This window comes from Tupaia chinensis, unplaced genomic scaffold (genome assembly GCF_000334495.1).
Source record: "Tupaia chinensis unplaced genomic scaffold, TupChi_1.0 Scaffold000018_1, whole genome shotgun sequence".
NCBI classification, from domain to species: Eukaryota; Metazoa; Chordata; class Mammalia; order Scandentia; family Tupaiidae; genus Tupaia; species Tupaia belangeri.
Genome location: NW_006159448.1, coordinates 3800551 through 3818555, shown reverse-complemented (window position 1 = coordinate 3818555; position 18005 = coordinate 3800551). Strand labels below are relative to the sequence as shown.

At 34.9% G+C, this 18005-nt stretch overlaps 1 protein-coding gene across 1 annotated transcript in view; it reads left to right on the top strand.

Moving 5' to 3' along the window:
* ERBB4 (erb-b2 receptor tyrosine kinase 4) overlaps window positions 1-18005 on the top strand; it is a 1304701-nt gene that overhangs the window by 821744 nt on the left and 464952 nt on the right. The window lies entirely within an intron of this gene.

Sequence of the window (18005 nt, the reverse complement as noted above, 5' to 3'; positions counted from 1 at the left end):
CATTACTGAGAAACCGCCAGACGCCAGATTGATTTTATTATTTGTTAAATCACGTAGTATAAACTTCCAATTCAAGAACTGTGATTCACCAGTTGCATAAGTTATCTATCTGTCTTGAGACTTCAAGAAGTTCCAGGAAGGGACTATTTTGTTTTGGTTTTGGTTTTGTTTGTTTTGTTTGTTTGTTTGTTTGTTTTGTTTTTTGAGAGAATTTTCGCTATAGGGCGCGTGCACTCGCCAGACAGACAGAGAGATGGAGACAGAAAGCGAGAAATCACCCCCTGGGGGGGGATGGCCACATCGCAATCCTTTCTCCTCTGTTCTCCTCTCCGGATCTTGGGCACGCAGGCATAGGCGACTGGCATGACTTTTAAGCCACCGGGTGTGGGACACAAACCGCGGTTGACTACGTGGGAGTCCAGCGACATAGCCATTACGCTAACTGCTGGTCCCAGGACTATTTTGTTTTATAACTTTTTTTTTCATAGTTGATTTTTGTCCATCTCACTGAGATGCCTACCTTGCTCTTTTTTGACATAAATGAGTATATACCTTTAACAAGACTGTATCTTAATCCTGGGTTGCATTTTTAATTTGAACATTGTTGATTTCAGTTTTTCATATTAATAACTTTATTTTGCCCCAAATATTTTCTTTGTAATTATCTATTATTTTAATGCGTTCATTTGAGTTTATCTGAATATTTATATGATAAAATTATTTTATTTTATTCTATACCTTTTAACAATTATTTATTTTATTTTATTATATTATATTTATTCATTTATGTTTTGCTTTTTGAAAAGTGTTCTTTAATAACTATGTGGGGAAGATTACACAGGGCTTTACACAGGGCTTGGAAAATGTGGAAACTACTTGGTATTTCCTGATAGAGTCAATCATTTCACATGTATCCAATTAACACATAAGACATTTTTAATATGACCAGAGAGAGAGAGAGAGAGACAGAAAGAAAGAGAGGGGGAAAGTGAGAAACCAAGCCACCAGGTCCAAGACTTGAACCGTGGTTGGCTATGTCAGAGTGTCCAGCCCCTTAACCACCATGCCACCTCTGGTCCCTATAGTCCATATATTTATAGTAAATACACTCATAGACATATCTCATTGTTTAGACGGTCAGATGTTTAATTATCATCCAAGTGATAAATAGGGTATTTTTTTCCAGTTTTACATGTGTACATTATGAATATATATGCTTAAGGTGATTTAAACAACTTGCATTTATACTCGTATTTAGAATTTTTTTTTAATTTTTTGATAGAGAGAGAGAGATTTTTGCTATAGGGCGCATGTGCTTTCCGGAAAGACAGAGAAAGACGGAGAGACAGAAAGTGAAAAATCACACCCCCAGGCGGAGATGGCCACACTACAACCCTTTCTCCTTCAATCACCTCTCCGGATTTTGGGCATGCACATATATGCACTGGACATGAGCTTTAAGTCAGTGGGTCCAAGACTCAAACCACAATCAACTATGTGGGAGACCAGCAACATAACCATTACGCCATCAGATGGTCCTATTGAATTCTATATTCCCAGTTTTGTTGTTCCTGTATTATGAAATTATTTCCTCATGTTCAACTTTCTAAGCACACATTTATAATAGCCACAAAGCATTTAGCATATGTCTACATCACTTTTTTTTTTTTTTGAGAGGTTTTTGCTATGGGGCGTGTGTGCTCGCCAGAAAGAGAGCAACAGAGAGACAGAAAGTGAAAAATCACACCCCAGGGGGGATGGCCATGCTGCAATCTCTTCTCCATTCTTCTCTCAGGATCTTGGGCACGCACACACACCTGGCATGAGTTTAAGTCTTCGGGTCCAGGACTCGAACCATGGTAGACTACATGGGAGTCTAGCGACATAGCCATTATACCAACTGTTGGTCCCATCATCACATTTAATTAATTAGTCCACCAGTGGACATTTTAAAAGTTTCCAATATTTTACATTTATATAGAATACTGCTACAAATATTCAATTATATGGTTTTTTTTGGGTCCAATTTTATGGTAAAAAGAGAAAAATTAATTTAAGGCTCTTAATCCTGATATACTAATTTTAAGAGTAGTTTAAACATAGTTTTAACATATGCATTATTAAACATGTCAACTTAAAAAAATAAGATACTTAAGTTGCAAGTTTCTCAAAGGAATAAAGAGATTTAGTTCATTTTTATATCTTTCTTAAAGATACATTAACTTCTATATACCTTGGATTTTACAGTTTTAAGATAGGGACAATAATACAATCAAGGGTAAAACATTTCAGGAAAAAAAAGACTATTTAAATATTGATGTTATTAAAATAATTCACAGAAAACAAATATCAATGGGATAACATAGGCGAACACACATAATTTCTTTGAAGAAAGACAATGCTTGAAACAGAAGGAACATTGAATTCTTCCTGCAACAAACTGCAAGTGAAAAATGTGCCCTAGTAGTTGTCCCTGTTGGGTTTCTTTCTTTTTATTTTTCACTTTCAAGATTCATTATTTTAGAGGTTACAGAGTTACACAGCATTGCAACTCAAGACCCACCTGCCATTACAACGCTTGACAGCATATTACCCTGGCTTCAGAGAACTCCATTATATGTGGCTATTTCTGAATTGTTTCTACGTTCTTTTTCTCTATGTATTTAAAGTACAAACAATACATTCACAAGGTTAAAATGATCAACCTTGCTTTGCCTACTCTAGCTGATTAAACTGTTTTTGTTGGTTAATTATCTCTAGATATATTCTTATTATTTTTATTTAAGTATAAGCATGATCTATTACCAATCTTGAACAATTTTTCTTACACTATAAAAGATACTATATCCCTTTGTTTCCAATTTGAAAATCAGTGTAAAATATTGATGTTATGATAACTTAAAAAATCATAACAGAGATGAAAAGTACTATTATTATTTTCTTATACAATTTTTTCCTCTGATCTTATATTTCTATTTGGTTTCCATTTTCTGGAGCTATTTTACTCTAGTAGAGTGCAGGTATCTCCAGAGTCTTCATAATATCATGAATTATAGCAATCCTCTTCCTTCCTGGACACCACTTTCTTTGAATTCTCAGTGTTTTTGTTTCATTTTTTTGTTAGTTTTGTTGTTGCTATAGGACACATGCGCTCACTGGAGAAAGGCAGAGACAGAGAAAGAAAAAGGTAGATATCAGCCCATGGAGTGGCCAATTCACAATCCTGCCCCCTCCATTCTCCCTTTGGAATTTTGGGCACACACGCACATGTGCCTAGCATGATTTTCATCCCACTGTATCTAGACTCAAATGTCACTTGGCCATGTGGGAATCCAGTGCTTCAGCTAACATGCTCCCTGATGGATGTGACATCTTAGATTTTTGTCCACCAATCTGCAGTAGGTTCTGTGTCTATTGGGTGTTGATATTTCTTTCTCTTATTTATTTATTTATTTAGTGAGGTTTTTGCTACAGGGAGCGTGTGCTCACCAGAAAGACAGAGAGAGACAGAGACAGAAAGCGAGATATCCCCCCCTAGGGAGATGGCCACACCACAATCCCTTCTCCTCCATTCTCCTGTCAGGATCTTGGACACGCACGAACACGCACCCAGAGTGAGTTTAAGCCACCGGGTTCAGGACTCAAACTGTGGTCGACTACATGGGAGTCCAGTGACATAGCCATTATGCCAACTGCTGGTCCTTTTGTATTTCCCTTTAATGGCTTCCTTGCCTGGGTCCTGCATCACATATTCTCTGTGATGTTTCTTTCCTCCTTCAATGTTTTAAATGCTTATGTATTTTTTTTTTCTTCTATGCTCAAGAGAGACAGACAGACAGCAACCCCAACATGTAACAACTATAACAAGTCCTAGATTGAGGGCAAGCATGTGACCTGGGTACTCAGAGAGGTCTCCAGAGATAAACTCAGAGCCTTCCCATGTGGTTCAGCCTTGGAGAGTGTCATGTTTTACCACTGCACTATCCTCCAGTTCTATCTTATGTTTTTGAAGGATACCTTCATGAACTTTCCTTAAAAAATCATCGATAAATTTACTGGGTCTTTGTCTTAGAGCGTCTTTATGTACACACAATGTGTTAATGTTTTCAGTTTGTGATTTGGCAGGGTTAAGAATGTTTAACTGAAAAGAAATTCACTCAGTATTTGAAGCATACTTTTTAGCATAGAGTGTCCTTGCCAAGAAGTCTGATGTGATTTCTATCCCTTCTTTTTCTCTCTCTTCCTCAATGTTTCCTTGGCTTTCTCACTCTCCCTCTAATTCTCTCTGCCAACCTGATATCCCTCTCCTATTTATAAGCAGAATTGTATATGGTTCTTAGGATTCTGAAATGTCAGATATATGCATCTATCAATACATAGTTATTGTTTTGTTGTAAAATACCATTTTCTGGGCACTTATGCCTTTTGGTTAAGCTATGGAAAATTATTTGCATTAATTATTTTATAATTCATTCTCCTATGTGTTTTTATTATTTTTAGAACTCCTACTGTTGTACTTGTTCATTCTATTCTTATTTTCTTTCATTATTTTCACTTATTTTAATTTCTCTTTTTCCCTCAGCTCTCCAGAAAAGTTCAATTTCATTAGATATTCTTACTATTAAATATTTTATTGGATATATTATTTGTCATTTTCAAGAACTTTTGTTTCTCATTGGTTTTTCCTTCTTACAGGATTCTGGTCTTTTTAAATGCATTTATACATTTTTCGAAAATTATCTGAATAGTTATATCCACTTTGAAGTCTCTAATCCTTTCCAAAAAATTATATATATATGTATATATATATGTGTGTGTATGTGTGTATATGTGTGTATACATATATATACACACATATATATGTGTGTGTATGTGTGTGTGTGTGTATATATATATATATATATATGGAGAGAGAGAGAGACAACCACAGGTGCATGCCACCAAACCCAGCACAGGCAGATAGACTCTTATTGTGTTGCCCAGGACAGGCTTGAACTCACGATCCTCTTTCCCAGCCTTGTCAAGTTGCTGGGATTACAGGCACGTTCCACCATACTCAATTTTAGATTGGCCTAGAATCAAACCTGGGCCTCCCATGTTAGACTCTCATGTTTATACACCATAGGAGCTTTTAGACCTTTCTTATTTGCTCACATATTATATGACTGACTCACCTTTCCCTTTTCATTCTCTATTAATAGGCCAAGAGCTGAAAAGACTAGCTCAGTGAGGTCCCATCTCAGTCTGATGGTTGATCTCAGAGCTTGATTGTTAATTGAGGAATTCACAGATTTAGTTATTTAATAAACTAGATATGGCAAACTGCTCATTCAAAGATTGTAACTGGTCTGTATATATGATTTGCTTTGCATAAAGAGTATTTAGGATTTGGTGGTTTATACCAAGAAATTCTGAATTTCTGGACCCAAAATATAAAGCTGAGCTCTGGCAACACTCTGCCCACATTGGTGATACTACTCCCTGTTGCTGGGCAGCCACTCTCCATCAGGTGAGACATGTTATATGTGTGACATGTGATTGGAGGACAGTTAGTCAAGTCCCGCCCACTCTGTATTCTCTTCATCCGCCTCTTCTAACCCATTTAAGCAAAGCACCAGATGTTTGCATTGAAGACAGATTCTTGTTTTTGTCCATTGGGGCATTTAAAAGAGAAGGTAGTATAGAATTTATTATCTTCTGAACTCTAGCAATAACAATATAAGAAACAAAGATAAAATCAGAGAAAGTTCTGTAATCTTTGTGTTATATTTTACACCATTTCTGTTCTTAGGCTATAGTTCTTTTCTAATCTATTCCATGAGCAATGAAGTACTTTAGATGGAATTTTATTTGGCTATTCTGGGAAAAAAAATGGATTGATGCAAGGATTAACATGATACATTTTATTCTTGTTAAGATCTACTTGCTACCTGTCAGTCACATAGATTCAAAATTGCTTTAAACAAAATTGAGTGAATAAATAGACAAAATGTATAAATAATTGAACTTTCACACTTTAGGAAGTCTACATTGTGTGGAAGGATTTTCCTTGAAAATGTGCCTTTTTTTTCCCCCCCTTCAAATTTTGGATCACATCTTATTATCCTAGCTGTAATTAGAAATCTTGTGAAATTAAGAACCATTAAATTCAATGAGTTTTCAGCATCGGAAATTTGCCCAGAGGCACCCAGCGGATGGGTCTGCCTAGAATTGGGCTTTCACAGAGTTTTCCCTCCTCTCCTCCTATTCACTCTAAAAGGAAGCGTCTTTTCCACTTAGCTAATTAATTACACCTGCCAACAAGCAGATGGTTCTGTAGGCTTTGAAGCACTGAAATAGCTAGGTGCTCATCAGCTAGCTTAAATTTCTTTCAGTTGCAATTTAAATTATAACTCTTGAAGCTCCAGAGAAAATAAAATATTAAATGATTACAAAGGAAACGTTTCCATTTTTATATGTAAAATGTATTTTACATATAAAAATATAACTCTGTTTTCCTGTTCTTAGCACACACATGCTTTTAGAATACTTATGTTTAGCATTTAATTTGGAACAATTCTTGCCAGATGTTACCATCTAATTATTTTGAGCTCTGGAGAAGAATGAGAATAGAAGACCAGAGTCACTTAGAAAATTGTTAAGAACATTTCTCAAAATATTATAGCTTTTTAGTAAACAATGGGTTTTTTTTGTGTGTGTGTGTGGTTTTTTTTTTTTTTAGAGTGGTTGTTTAATTATAAGGAAAGATAATGTAACAATGGTGAAATTGGGACAGAAGGGAACTACAGATATTCTTATTAACATTCCTACTCCATGTATTATAGATTTTTGTGCTAACCTATCAGTATTCCTTCCTCCCCCACTTGCCTCTCAAGATGAGTAGTTTCATATGAATTTTACTGGAGCTTAATTTTCCATGTAAAATTCCCTCATATATATGGCATAGCTATTTAAACACATGTCCTGCACAAATAAATTTGGCATAAAATATGAATATATACAAGATAATCTTTGCAGTATTCTCTTTCATAATGTCACATTAAAATATCTCATTTAAAGCCATTGAATTGATAATTAAATATTTAATTTCATAAGCTATCTAAAATATTTTCTCTGATTCTATTTCATATGTGAGAAAATTTTAGATAAGAGCTTTCTACTTTAAAGATAATGAATTGAACATTTCCTTTTGATACTGGTAGAATAAGAACTCTTCCATATACACTGTAATATGTTCTTGTCTTTTATCTCAGTATATTACAAAGATAACATAAATAAATTTAATAAAATGTCCCAAATTTCTAAATATAATCACTTCCCCCTTTTCCCACTACTTTATGTAAGTTATGTCCCTTAAAAGACATGCCTACAAAGATGTATTTAACTATATCACAAGAAGAAAGAAGGATAATTTTTAAGATGTATGATTACATAAGGTACTTTAGTTCTATTATAAAAGTGAGTGGTTTACAATCCAGCAAGCTTACCTGAAAAGATACTGTGATAGCTACATTTAACCATCTTTTATTTTGAATTCCCTTCTTTCCTCTCATGAGTTTCATCTCATTTGCTTTTAAAGTGATTAGAATACTAATTCTCATTTTGAAAATATATTTACTTAATATTACATTTAACTTAATGTTAAAATAAACTTTGATTGATTTAAATTAGGAATTTTAAATGCTATCTATGTATTAATTATTCAACAACTAGTAGGGGAAACACCACAAGGAGCATGCAGATATAGTTAGGAGAACCAAATGCCATTCATGTGTAAAGTACCAATTTCCGTATTTTTAGAAATGTATAATAGTTGTAAAGCACATTGAGACAGATTCTACTCAGGCTTATGATTTTGGATATGATCATTGAAAATCATCTTACCCTATCCATTAAATCAGAGCTTTTAAGAACAAAGCATGGATGAAGTTTCCACAGTATTTGACAATAATAAAAATTGCCTTTATTTTTAACTGTCTTTTGTACTGAATTGAAGGTCTTTTCCTTAACTAAGCTGAATTCTTGAAGTTTTATTGTACGGCCTTTTCCTCTGTGTCTACTTTTGACAGAGGCAAAAGGCATGCACCTCCAATGATGAAGTTGGGCTATAGTCCAGGCAAGTTTTTTTTTTTTTTTTTTTTTTCCCTGCAGTTTTTCATGTAGAAAAAAAAAAAAAAGATTCCTTAAAAGTATAATTTTACCTTTCAACTCAATAAAATATTTTCAAAAAGGACCTCAGGGAAATTACTGTGAGTTCTTAATTATACTTAGATTACGTAAGAGGAAATTCTGCCTTGCTCTGCTTAAATGTTTTCCCCTTTAGGTGGGTTTTGACTTTTTCTATCCTATAATGGAAAGAATATAAAATTAAAAGTTTAAAACAGGATCCCAACTCTTTTAAATTGAGTGGGAATCATGGCCCTCTAGAACTCATACTAGTTATTAAGCTTTCTTTATTATTATTTGTTTGTTCATTTATTTTTGATGGGAAAATCATAAAGAGAGAGAGAGAGAAACAGTAGTCCCCTCAAAGGGTCTTCATGGCAATATCCACCCTACCTTTCTGTTAGCCTGGATTGAAGGGGACCCAGGATTCAAAACCAGGGCTTTTTTTTTTCTTTTTTTTCCATGTGGGTACAGTTGCAATACCACTGCAAAAACTACCTGGCTCTTTTTATAATTTATTTATTTTTTTAAACAAATTACATGGTTCTCTAAACTTTGGTTTTCTCAACTGTAGAATGAGACCAGTAATACTTGCCTCATTGATGTCTGTAAGGAGTAAGAGAAATACTGCATTATCAGTTTTCAAATAAAGGTGGAATTTGTGAAGAGGCATTATATGAGGTGGTTAACAATGGGCTTTGGAGAAAATAGGCAGGTATTGGAATCCTGACATGATACTTGACTATGTGTGAGGCATTTGGCAAAGTGCTAATCATTCTGTGCCTTTGGGACATAGGAATCCCATCCATATAAAAAGAATGTGCTGTATTTCAGAATTTAATTAATTTTATCAGTAACCAGTACCCTTAATATACTCCTAAAAGGCATATGAAACTTATATGAGTAGGTTAAAAATAATCTTTAAAAAAAGAGCAAATGCACAAACTCACATATCCTAACTTGGGCCAATCGTCCTATCATGTACATTATCAAGCAAGATCAAAGGAATCTGCTTCCTATCTATCTTCCTCGTAATAATAATAGCTGGCTCCACATGGTGGTGTGGCAATAATGAAACTAGTTCCACATGGGAAGGCCCCTGATTCGTGTCCTGAGGTCTCTGTATGCATGGAGTGCACATTTGCACATCTGTGATCTTGGCTTAATGGGGTTTGGGGTGGATTACAGAATGAAGATCCTATTAGGAGTGCCTGTCTCTTTCTCCCTGTTTCTCTCTCAGAAGAAATAAACTATAAAATAATAATAACAGTATGTTAACTGTTATTAACAGTACATTAACTTACTGTTTGGCATAAACCGTGGTGAGCACTTACATATAATTACTCATTCTCCTTACGACTGCCTCATGAGCATGACACTATTAATATGACCATTTTATAGATAAGTATATTGACACTTGGGGAGGATGACTGATGTGACTATATGGTAGACTCTGGTTTACCAGTCTCACTTCATAGCCTCTGCAGAATCCACATCTTAATACCTTCCTATTCTTAAATGTTGATGTCTTGAGTTGACCGAACCATCTGGCATTGTGAGACATCTTAGCATTTGGAGTCTCTCTTCATGTCCTGTCTTAAAAAGCAGCAAAATGCCCTCACATAATGTTTACATCATATTTACTAACCCTGAGAAAGCTGAAGCAGTACAAGTACGATCAAAGGTTTTTAAATGCATAATTTAGAAAATGATAATACAAGTTACAGGGCTGCCCCACTACATAATAAAGCCTATTCTGCTATGACATCAAATGCCACAATGTGAAAATAATCTTTACAATGGTGAAAAATGAGAGTGGTGGTGCCGGACCATAGTATATAGTGATGAATTAAAAACAATGGAAGTAGGTCCAGCAGAAGTTTTAATTAATTTTTTCCCTTCACATAACTTAAAAATATAGTGTTAAGTCTGAAATATCTCTGAGCAAGTATATTATAGTGCTTGATTATATCTAGTCTTCACTCAAGAGAAATGACCTTTATTATCCTGTATTATACCACTGCTTTTTACACATATATTTTTTTATCATCCATTTTATTGACTTAATAAAAACCTTAATAAATTTAAACAAAAGTGTGGATCAGTTCCACTACCCCTTCAACCTTAAGCTCTGCAGATGTATTTAATAGTGCTCTGTGTTTCCTAATCAATCCATCTACTGAAGTAGAAATGCTAGACCCTTGCCTTCAAAGTGGAGAGCTTAGCTTACTTCTCCTAGTCCTTTGGAATTTGCCCTAATTTTTTAAAGCACAATGGTCACGGCAGCAGGTAAAAGTCACCTGGAGATTTCTAGTCAAGGCTTTGTGACCTGTGAACTGCTCACTAGTCTGAACTGAACAGAGGGAAATCCAACAGCTCTGAATGCTGTCACAGAATGTAGGTGCACAAATGAGAAGAAGTGACTCAAAGAGTTAGCTAGGTGTCCGGGATTACTCAGTGTGGGAGAGATAGTAAGATACAAAATTTATGATCATGACTTTAGAAACAATTTATCTTATAAAATTCAGATAAACTATTTTTATTAAGTAACTATGGAAAGGCAATACTATTTTTGGCTAAGTATATATGGCTCTAAGAACTAAATAGGGGAAGTAGCATGACTAGACCCACATGGAAAAAGTCCTGGGTTCATATGTAGGGACTTTTTGAGCATGGCATGTACATGCATGTCCCTGTAATCCAGGCTAGCTGAGTTTAGGAGTGATGTGTAGTGTGGAGACCTTCTATTGGGAGTACCTGTTTCTCTGTCTGCTACTCTTTTTCTCACTCATGGAAAAGGAAGTGAAAAATCTTAAAAGAGAAACACTAAGATTTCTACATTTTGCTGTATGCAATGTATGCTAATTTGAAACTGCATATGAACTACTAAAAACTATTCTCTTTCCATTTTGCCATGGTACCTGATGTTTCTAATTTTGATGACCAGGGTTTTAGAACATGATGAACACTCCTATTCAATCTTTCCTTCCTGACTTGCACCATATTGAAACATTATTTAAATATACATATATATGTATATATGTACACATATATATTTAATTTAGAATTTGTTGAGAACTTTAGCAGTGTTCTAGTACCAATTTCTTTGCATTTGTATTTTATGCATTGTTCTTTAATGTATTTTGTAAAATGTTGTTTTAATTTATTATTTTTTACCTTAACTCTATAGGCATTTTTCCTGAGATATCCAGGCCCCCCACATTACATATTTATATTTTTAGTGTTCTCTTATATCCCCAATTAAAAATCTCTGGAAATCATATCATTTTGCAATATTAACTTCTTCTTCTTTTTATTGCATTACATTTTATTTGCAAGTCTTAACTTGCTAGCAATAAACATACATTGCAATATTATTTATTGTTATTGTCATCAGGAAAGTCATACTTTCTGAAATATTCTGTAGGAGTAGTGAAGAAATCACACATTGTGAGAAGAGTTATTAAAACTGTATAAACTAATATAGTAGGTGAGATATTTGAAAGTGACCTTGCAGTACACCCATGCTTATTGTATTAAAGCTTGTAAATAAAAGGAACAAATCATTTCTGGGAATTAATATGACTTCCCCAGCTTATTGGTAATGAAAATATTGAACTACACTGATTTGTTCTACTGAAGCAATTACATTGTCTGGTAACTTAGAGCAGTTATTTAAGAGGATTGTTGTCTGTAACAAGGGCTTTCTGCTGGGTAGGGGAATAAAAATATTATATTTGAGCTTAATATAAAGGAGTGTTCTCTATTCATAGCAAGAAGATAGAAAATGTCTCATTCTTTCTCTTTATATACCTCTGATTGTGTTCATCTCTGTTAACAGAGAGATGTTTACCTAGTGTGAATTTTTTCATCTGTCTTCCAAAATTCATACTTTTTTAATGATCAAAATGATAGTTTTAGTACGATATCGGTGGACAGAAATAACTAACTCGGCAAAAATAATAATTTGGTTCATTTTTAAGCCTGAATTTCTGAGACCTAGGCAGGAGGCAAAACATGATTCTCTCCGGGTGGTCAGGTACAGGGGGTTTTTATTTGATTTTGAAAGTGCGAAAATTTAGTGAAGAGCTTTCCATTGGACTAGCCCATAAAGGTGCGACATGTGGAAGTCAGGCTTGTAGGTCTGGGGAAGGAATAAGTAACAGAGATTAAGTGGGCTGTATACAGTTAGAAGACACTGTCCCAAGGATAGATGTTGGAAGAGTCCTCTTATCAATGAGTCAAAATGATAGCGTTAATGATTCTGTTATGGGCATGACTCACCCATTACAGGGATACTATTTCAGGGACAGGATATAAGAAGATTTTTGTTATCATTTGGGCCAAAATGACCTGTTAATGTCTGTGGGTGTCACTCACCCCAGGCTCTCTGGAAGGGATTTTAGAAAGAGAGAAAAGCAGTCAGACTTCTGTCCTTATATCTAAAATATTTTAAAGTGTCATTTTCCAAACATTGAGGCATATACTCCACCAAAAATATTTTGAGTTGTGAGAGTTACTGCTGATACATGAATTAACTCATTTATTTATTAATAACTTCAAATAGAGATATTTTCTAAGTGTTTTGTAAATATTTCACACATAGACACTTCCTTAAGTAAACACAAATAAACTTCTTACTTTTTAAAATTATACTTTGATGATAATATTTAGGAGACTCAACTTCATTAGTCATTAGGTAGATACAAATTAAAACGATGTCACTACACACCAATTAGAATGACTACAAAAAATAAATGACTGGCAAGATAAAAAAGGAACTGGCTTTTTATATACAACTTCGGGGATATAAAAATCAATAAAATTACTGTGAAAAATCAGTTGTCATTAATGGGCCCTCAACTTTATGTCTAACTTTGCTCATCAGATAAATGTGGGTTTGTGGTCAACAAAAGGCAGATTTTGAGGGTGTTCATAATAGCACAATTTATAACAGCCCAAATGTGAAAAATATCCAAATGCCCATCAGTGTAGAACTGACAAATGATGCACGTAATACATGGCACCACACGAACGCCGTAGATAAATGTCACAAACATAATGTTGAACAAAATGAGTCATAATCAAGAGTGTATCTGGTATGATTCTATTTACAAATATAAGCAAGAGTGATCTTGTTCAGTCAGGAGAGGGTTCTGATAGGGAGTGATGTAAAGAAAAAAGTGTGAGGAAGCGTCTATGGTGGATATTCTATCCCTTGATCTGAGTCTCGGTTACACTAAGTGTGTTCAGTATGCAATGAGCACATGAGGTTTAAAAAATGGTGCCAATAGACTTGCCAAATGCAGAATAGACAAAAATCTTAAATTTATAAATAATGCAACCTTTGCAAAGAGCAATAAAGCAAGTATCAATAAAATGAACTATACTTATATATATATATATAATATAGATACTATATACTTTGTTTTAATATTTTTGATCCTCAGTTGGTTGGATCCACTGATGCAGAACCATAGAGTACAAAGGCTGACAGTATCTCATAACAATGTTTATAATATGTTGGGGTTGGGTTGTTATTTGTGAGTTAGGAACAAGACAAGAAAAAGTAATGTGAGGGGTTTTTTGGTACATCTAGAATGTAATGATATTTCATAAAGGTGGTGAGAACAGAAAAAGGGATAGGAAAAGAAAGTAATAATAAAAGGAAGAAAATAATTACGAAAAGACAGAAAGCCAAAATCTGTAGATAAGTTAAAAACTATTAAATCATATCATTGAACTTCTGAACAACATCAAAACATCACATGGTGCCTTTAAAAACTGGAAAAAAATTGTATGACTAAAATTGTATGTGTTATGGAAATTAGAAGTTAATAGGAATGAAAGCCCCTATATAATGTGATTTTCTAAAGGAAAAATAAAAGGCAATTATATGAGAGTTGTCATAACTGACTTTCAAATAAATTATATCAGGGAATTTATGGTTCTGGTGTTAATATTACTAGTGAGTTTCTTTTTTATTTTTTTAAAAAGAATTAAATTTGGGACCAACAGTAAACATAATGGCTATGTCGCTGGACTCCCACTTAGTCAACCGCGGTTCGCGTCCCAGATCCGGTGGCTTAAAACTCATGTCAGGGGCGTGTGCGTGCGTGCCCAAGATCCCAAGAGGAGAATGGAGGAGAAGGGATTGCGGCGTGGCCATCCCCCCTGGGGGATGATTTCTCGCTTTCTGTCTCTATGTCTCTCTCTGTCTGTCTGGCGAGCGCACGTGCCCTATGAAACCTCTAAAAAATAAAAAAAATTTAAAAAAATAAACAAACAACTAATTAAATGGTTAAATAAAATAATTCTTAAAAAATAAAAGCTACAACCTAACATATTATGGAGCAAAGGAAAATTAATATGAATACATGGAAGCATCAAAATCCTTGCTATATGAATCAGTAAAAAACTGTTTAAATAATTATCAAGTATAAAGTGTAATAACCAACTGTGTGAGAGACGCTGTTAATATAATAATTCCAATACACAGTTGAACCAACTAAGCCCATAAAGGTGGACAAAGTTACACATCTAGTAAGGTGAAAGCTAGATGTTAAACTTAGTTTTAAGCAGTTAGGTAGATTCAGTTATGTTGTCTTTACCCATCCAAGCCTTAATAATGGAAGATTGATCCATTTATCGATCTGCCTACCTATCTGAACTGTATCTATTTTTCTACGTATAGTACAGAACATATTTTGACTTTAATATCTGAGATAGATTCATGGGGAGGATGGATTAGAGACAAAACGTTTAATCTGGTATGCGATGACAGAGCTTGAGTTAAGGAACAGCAATGGACATAAAAAGACCACTATGACGAAGTTACTTGTTTATGTTTTTCGTTCTTATTTTTTACATTCAATCACTGTATATATTTACAACATTGAAAATGAATTTTCCCAGCATAAATACTCTGTATGTTAGTTCAGTCAAAGAAATTATCAGACACATGTTCATCAACAGATAATTTTCCTTTTTTTCTCTGTTGAATGTTTTTTCCCCCTTGGTTTTCAGCTCCCCCATTTCTTGCCCTCTTTCCATACTTTCTCCAGTATCTACAGTTGTTTTCCATATTTTTATGCCTTCTAAGCTTTCAGTTTCTGCCACAGGGTGCAGCCATTCATAATATGTTAAATGGAGACATAAAATGCCTCTCTTTTGTAGTCAGGTTTGAAAAACAGAAACTCTGGCATTTGATAGAAAGTAGATGAATATGGAAAATTTAATGCTAAGCAAGGTAATTTTCCTTAGGGCAGCATGAGTGACTAATTATAAAAATGAGAAAATTAATTTAGACCTCCAATTTGAGGTTTAGGTGGCTTTAATTTTATGTTATTCTAATTTCAGCAGAAATGAGATACATGTTGAGTATAAGTTTGGAAGATATTATTAGAAAAGCACTAGACTTTATCACACACACACACATAATTACATAGGAAGTCTAGAAAACAATTATGTACATAGGCTTAAAAATAATTTGAGAAAAAATTCCATACCTCATGACTTAAACATTTTATTTTATTTTTAAGGAAGAGTCCTAACAGTTTGTAATCCTCCTGATTCAATCTCCAGAATAGCTGGGACTATAGGCACACACTACCACATCTGTCTATTTTTAAGAATGTCACTCAGGCCAACTTCGAGTTGTAATTCTCTTGCCTCAGCCTCCAGAGTTGGTGGGATTACAAACATGTGCCACCACACCCAGCCTTTAGGTTGGATCAAGAATAAAGGGACCAGCAGTTAGCGTAATGGCTATGTCATTGGACTCCCACATAGTCGACCGCGGTTCCCGAACCGGACCTGGTAGCTTAGAACTCATGCCGGGCGTGTGTGCGTGTGTGCCCAAGATCCCGAGAAATCACCCCTGGGGGGGGGGGATTTCTCGCTTTCTGTCTCTATGTCTCTTTCTGTCTGTCTGGCGAGCGCACGTGCCCTATAGCGAAAACCTCTCAAAAAAAAAAAAAAAAAAAAAAAAGTGGCTAGCAAAGTAACTTGTTTTACCAGCTGCTTTGGCAAAAAAAAAAAAAAAAAAAGAATCGATCAGGGGCCTCCCATGGGGTCTCAACCTGGAGCACTCATCACTGCAGTGGGCTTCAGGTGCCTTGTTTGCTATAGGACACATGTGCTTACCAGAGACAGAGAGAGAGAGAGAGACAGAGAGAGAGAATGAAAAATACATCTTGTCTTGTAACAATGTTTATATTTAAATATTTACTTCTTCCCAGAGAATGGGCTTGTCAGTGATGCATCAGTAGTTTAATGCTCTGCATTGCTGAACTCACATAGGAAGGTCCCAGATTCACCTCCCAGGACCTCCCTATATTTGCCAGGAAAGTGTGAGCATGCTGTGATCTAGGGTGGCAGAGGCTGAATGTAAATCACAGTGTAACGACTTTGTCAATGGTGGCTGTCTCTCTGTCTCTCTGTCTCTCTCTCCTTCCATCTCTCACTCTGTCATGGAAGAAATGAACTTCAAAAATTTATTTTTCCGGAGATTATCAATGCTTTTGGTTAGATTACTACTTTCTTCCCTCATGAATAGGAAGAATTAATACATTAATATCATAATAAATATATTCAGTAGTTCATGTGATTTATAAAATGTAAACATTATCTAGTACATATTACTAATATACTATCAGTAAGCAACTAACCTTTTAGAAATACTCGTCATATTCTAAAGACGTTATCATTGTCATCATAAACATTAGAACTTTTGCAATGTGCTTAGGACTAGAGACATTTCTTATCCTTGAAGAACTTACAGTGAGATAGGGGAGACAAGATAAGTGCACAAAAAGATAAGTAAGAATATAAGGTAGCATTCGCTCTGCCGGATTAGTGCTTCACATGCAGTCTCACAGGACTTGGAGGGAGCCTTGGTCATAGCAAACCTTTCAGAGGAGCCAGGATTCAAGCTGAAACTTAATGACAGCTAAGAATTGTAGCGGACCCTGAAGTATGTATTAATGAGTTGGAACATTTTGACAAACAGTACTGAGCTCTATTCAATAGAAGTCAAGATATTTTTGTTATTTTTGTCTTGTAAGCTGGTTTTCAGTCAACAGGTCTAATAATTTCTTCTTGAAATTGCCTTGCTCTGTCCAAAAACCTGCCCACTGTTAAGTTACTTCCTAACATTTGATATCTGCATCCATGAGCTTTGACTCTGATTATTGAACTGAAATACATAAGGTTACATCACTCATTTACATTATCACCCTCTACTCCCTCCCATTACAAATGTGACATTTCAATTTTGCACACTTCAACTCTCCTTAAATCATCTGTATAAAAACTTCAAAGCTTGATTGATGATGAATGAGCCATTGTCTCCTCAAGCACCCGGTTCTCATTAGCCTTTAGAGTCTCAGCTTATTAATAATGAACCTTGAGAGCTGACCCAGTAGGATAGCAGCAATTCATTGTACTCCCAGATGAAAGGTCTGGGTTTGGAAAAGATACAAGAATCTCTGGACCACATCCATTCCAGAGATGATGTATTAAGTATCACAGGTGGATGATGTGAGCTATATCACTTTTGTATCATTATCTGGGAACAGACTTGTGTGTCTTAAGGTGATGACAGTGAGAATGATACAGTGTTTCATGTTGGAGAAAAGTCCAGTAACTGCTTCCTGTGTCATCATCTTGAAAATGGGCTTTACTACTTTGAATTTGAACTTCTTGATTGTGTCCTTTGACTTGCATGGGCAATATAAGTCTGATAGATGCATTATTTAGCTGCCCCTAATGTCATTAGACAAGTGTAATATTTCTAATGTTTATTTTGTTATTATCATTTAATTCTAAGTTTGACCTGT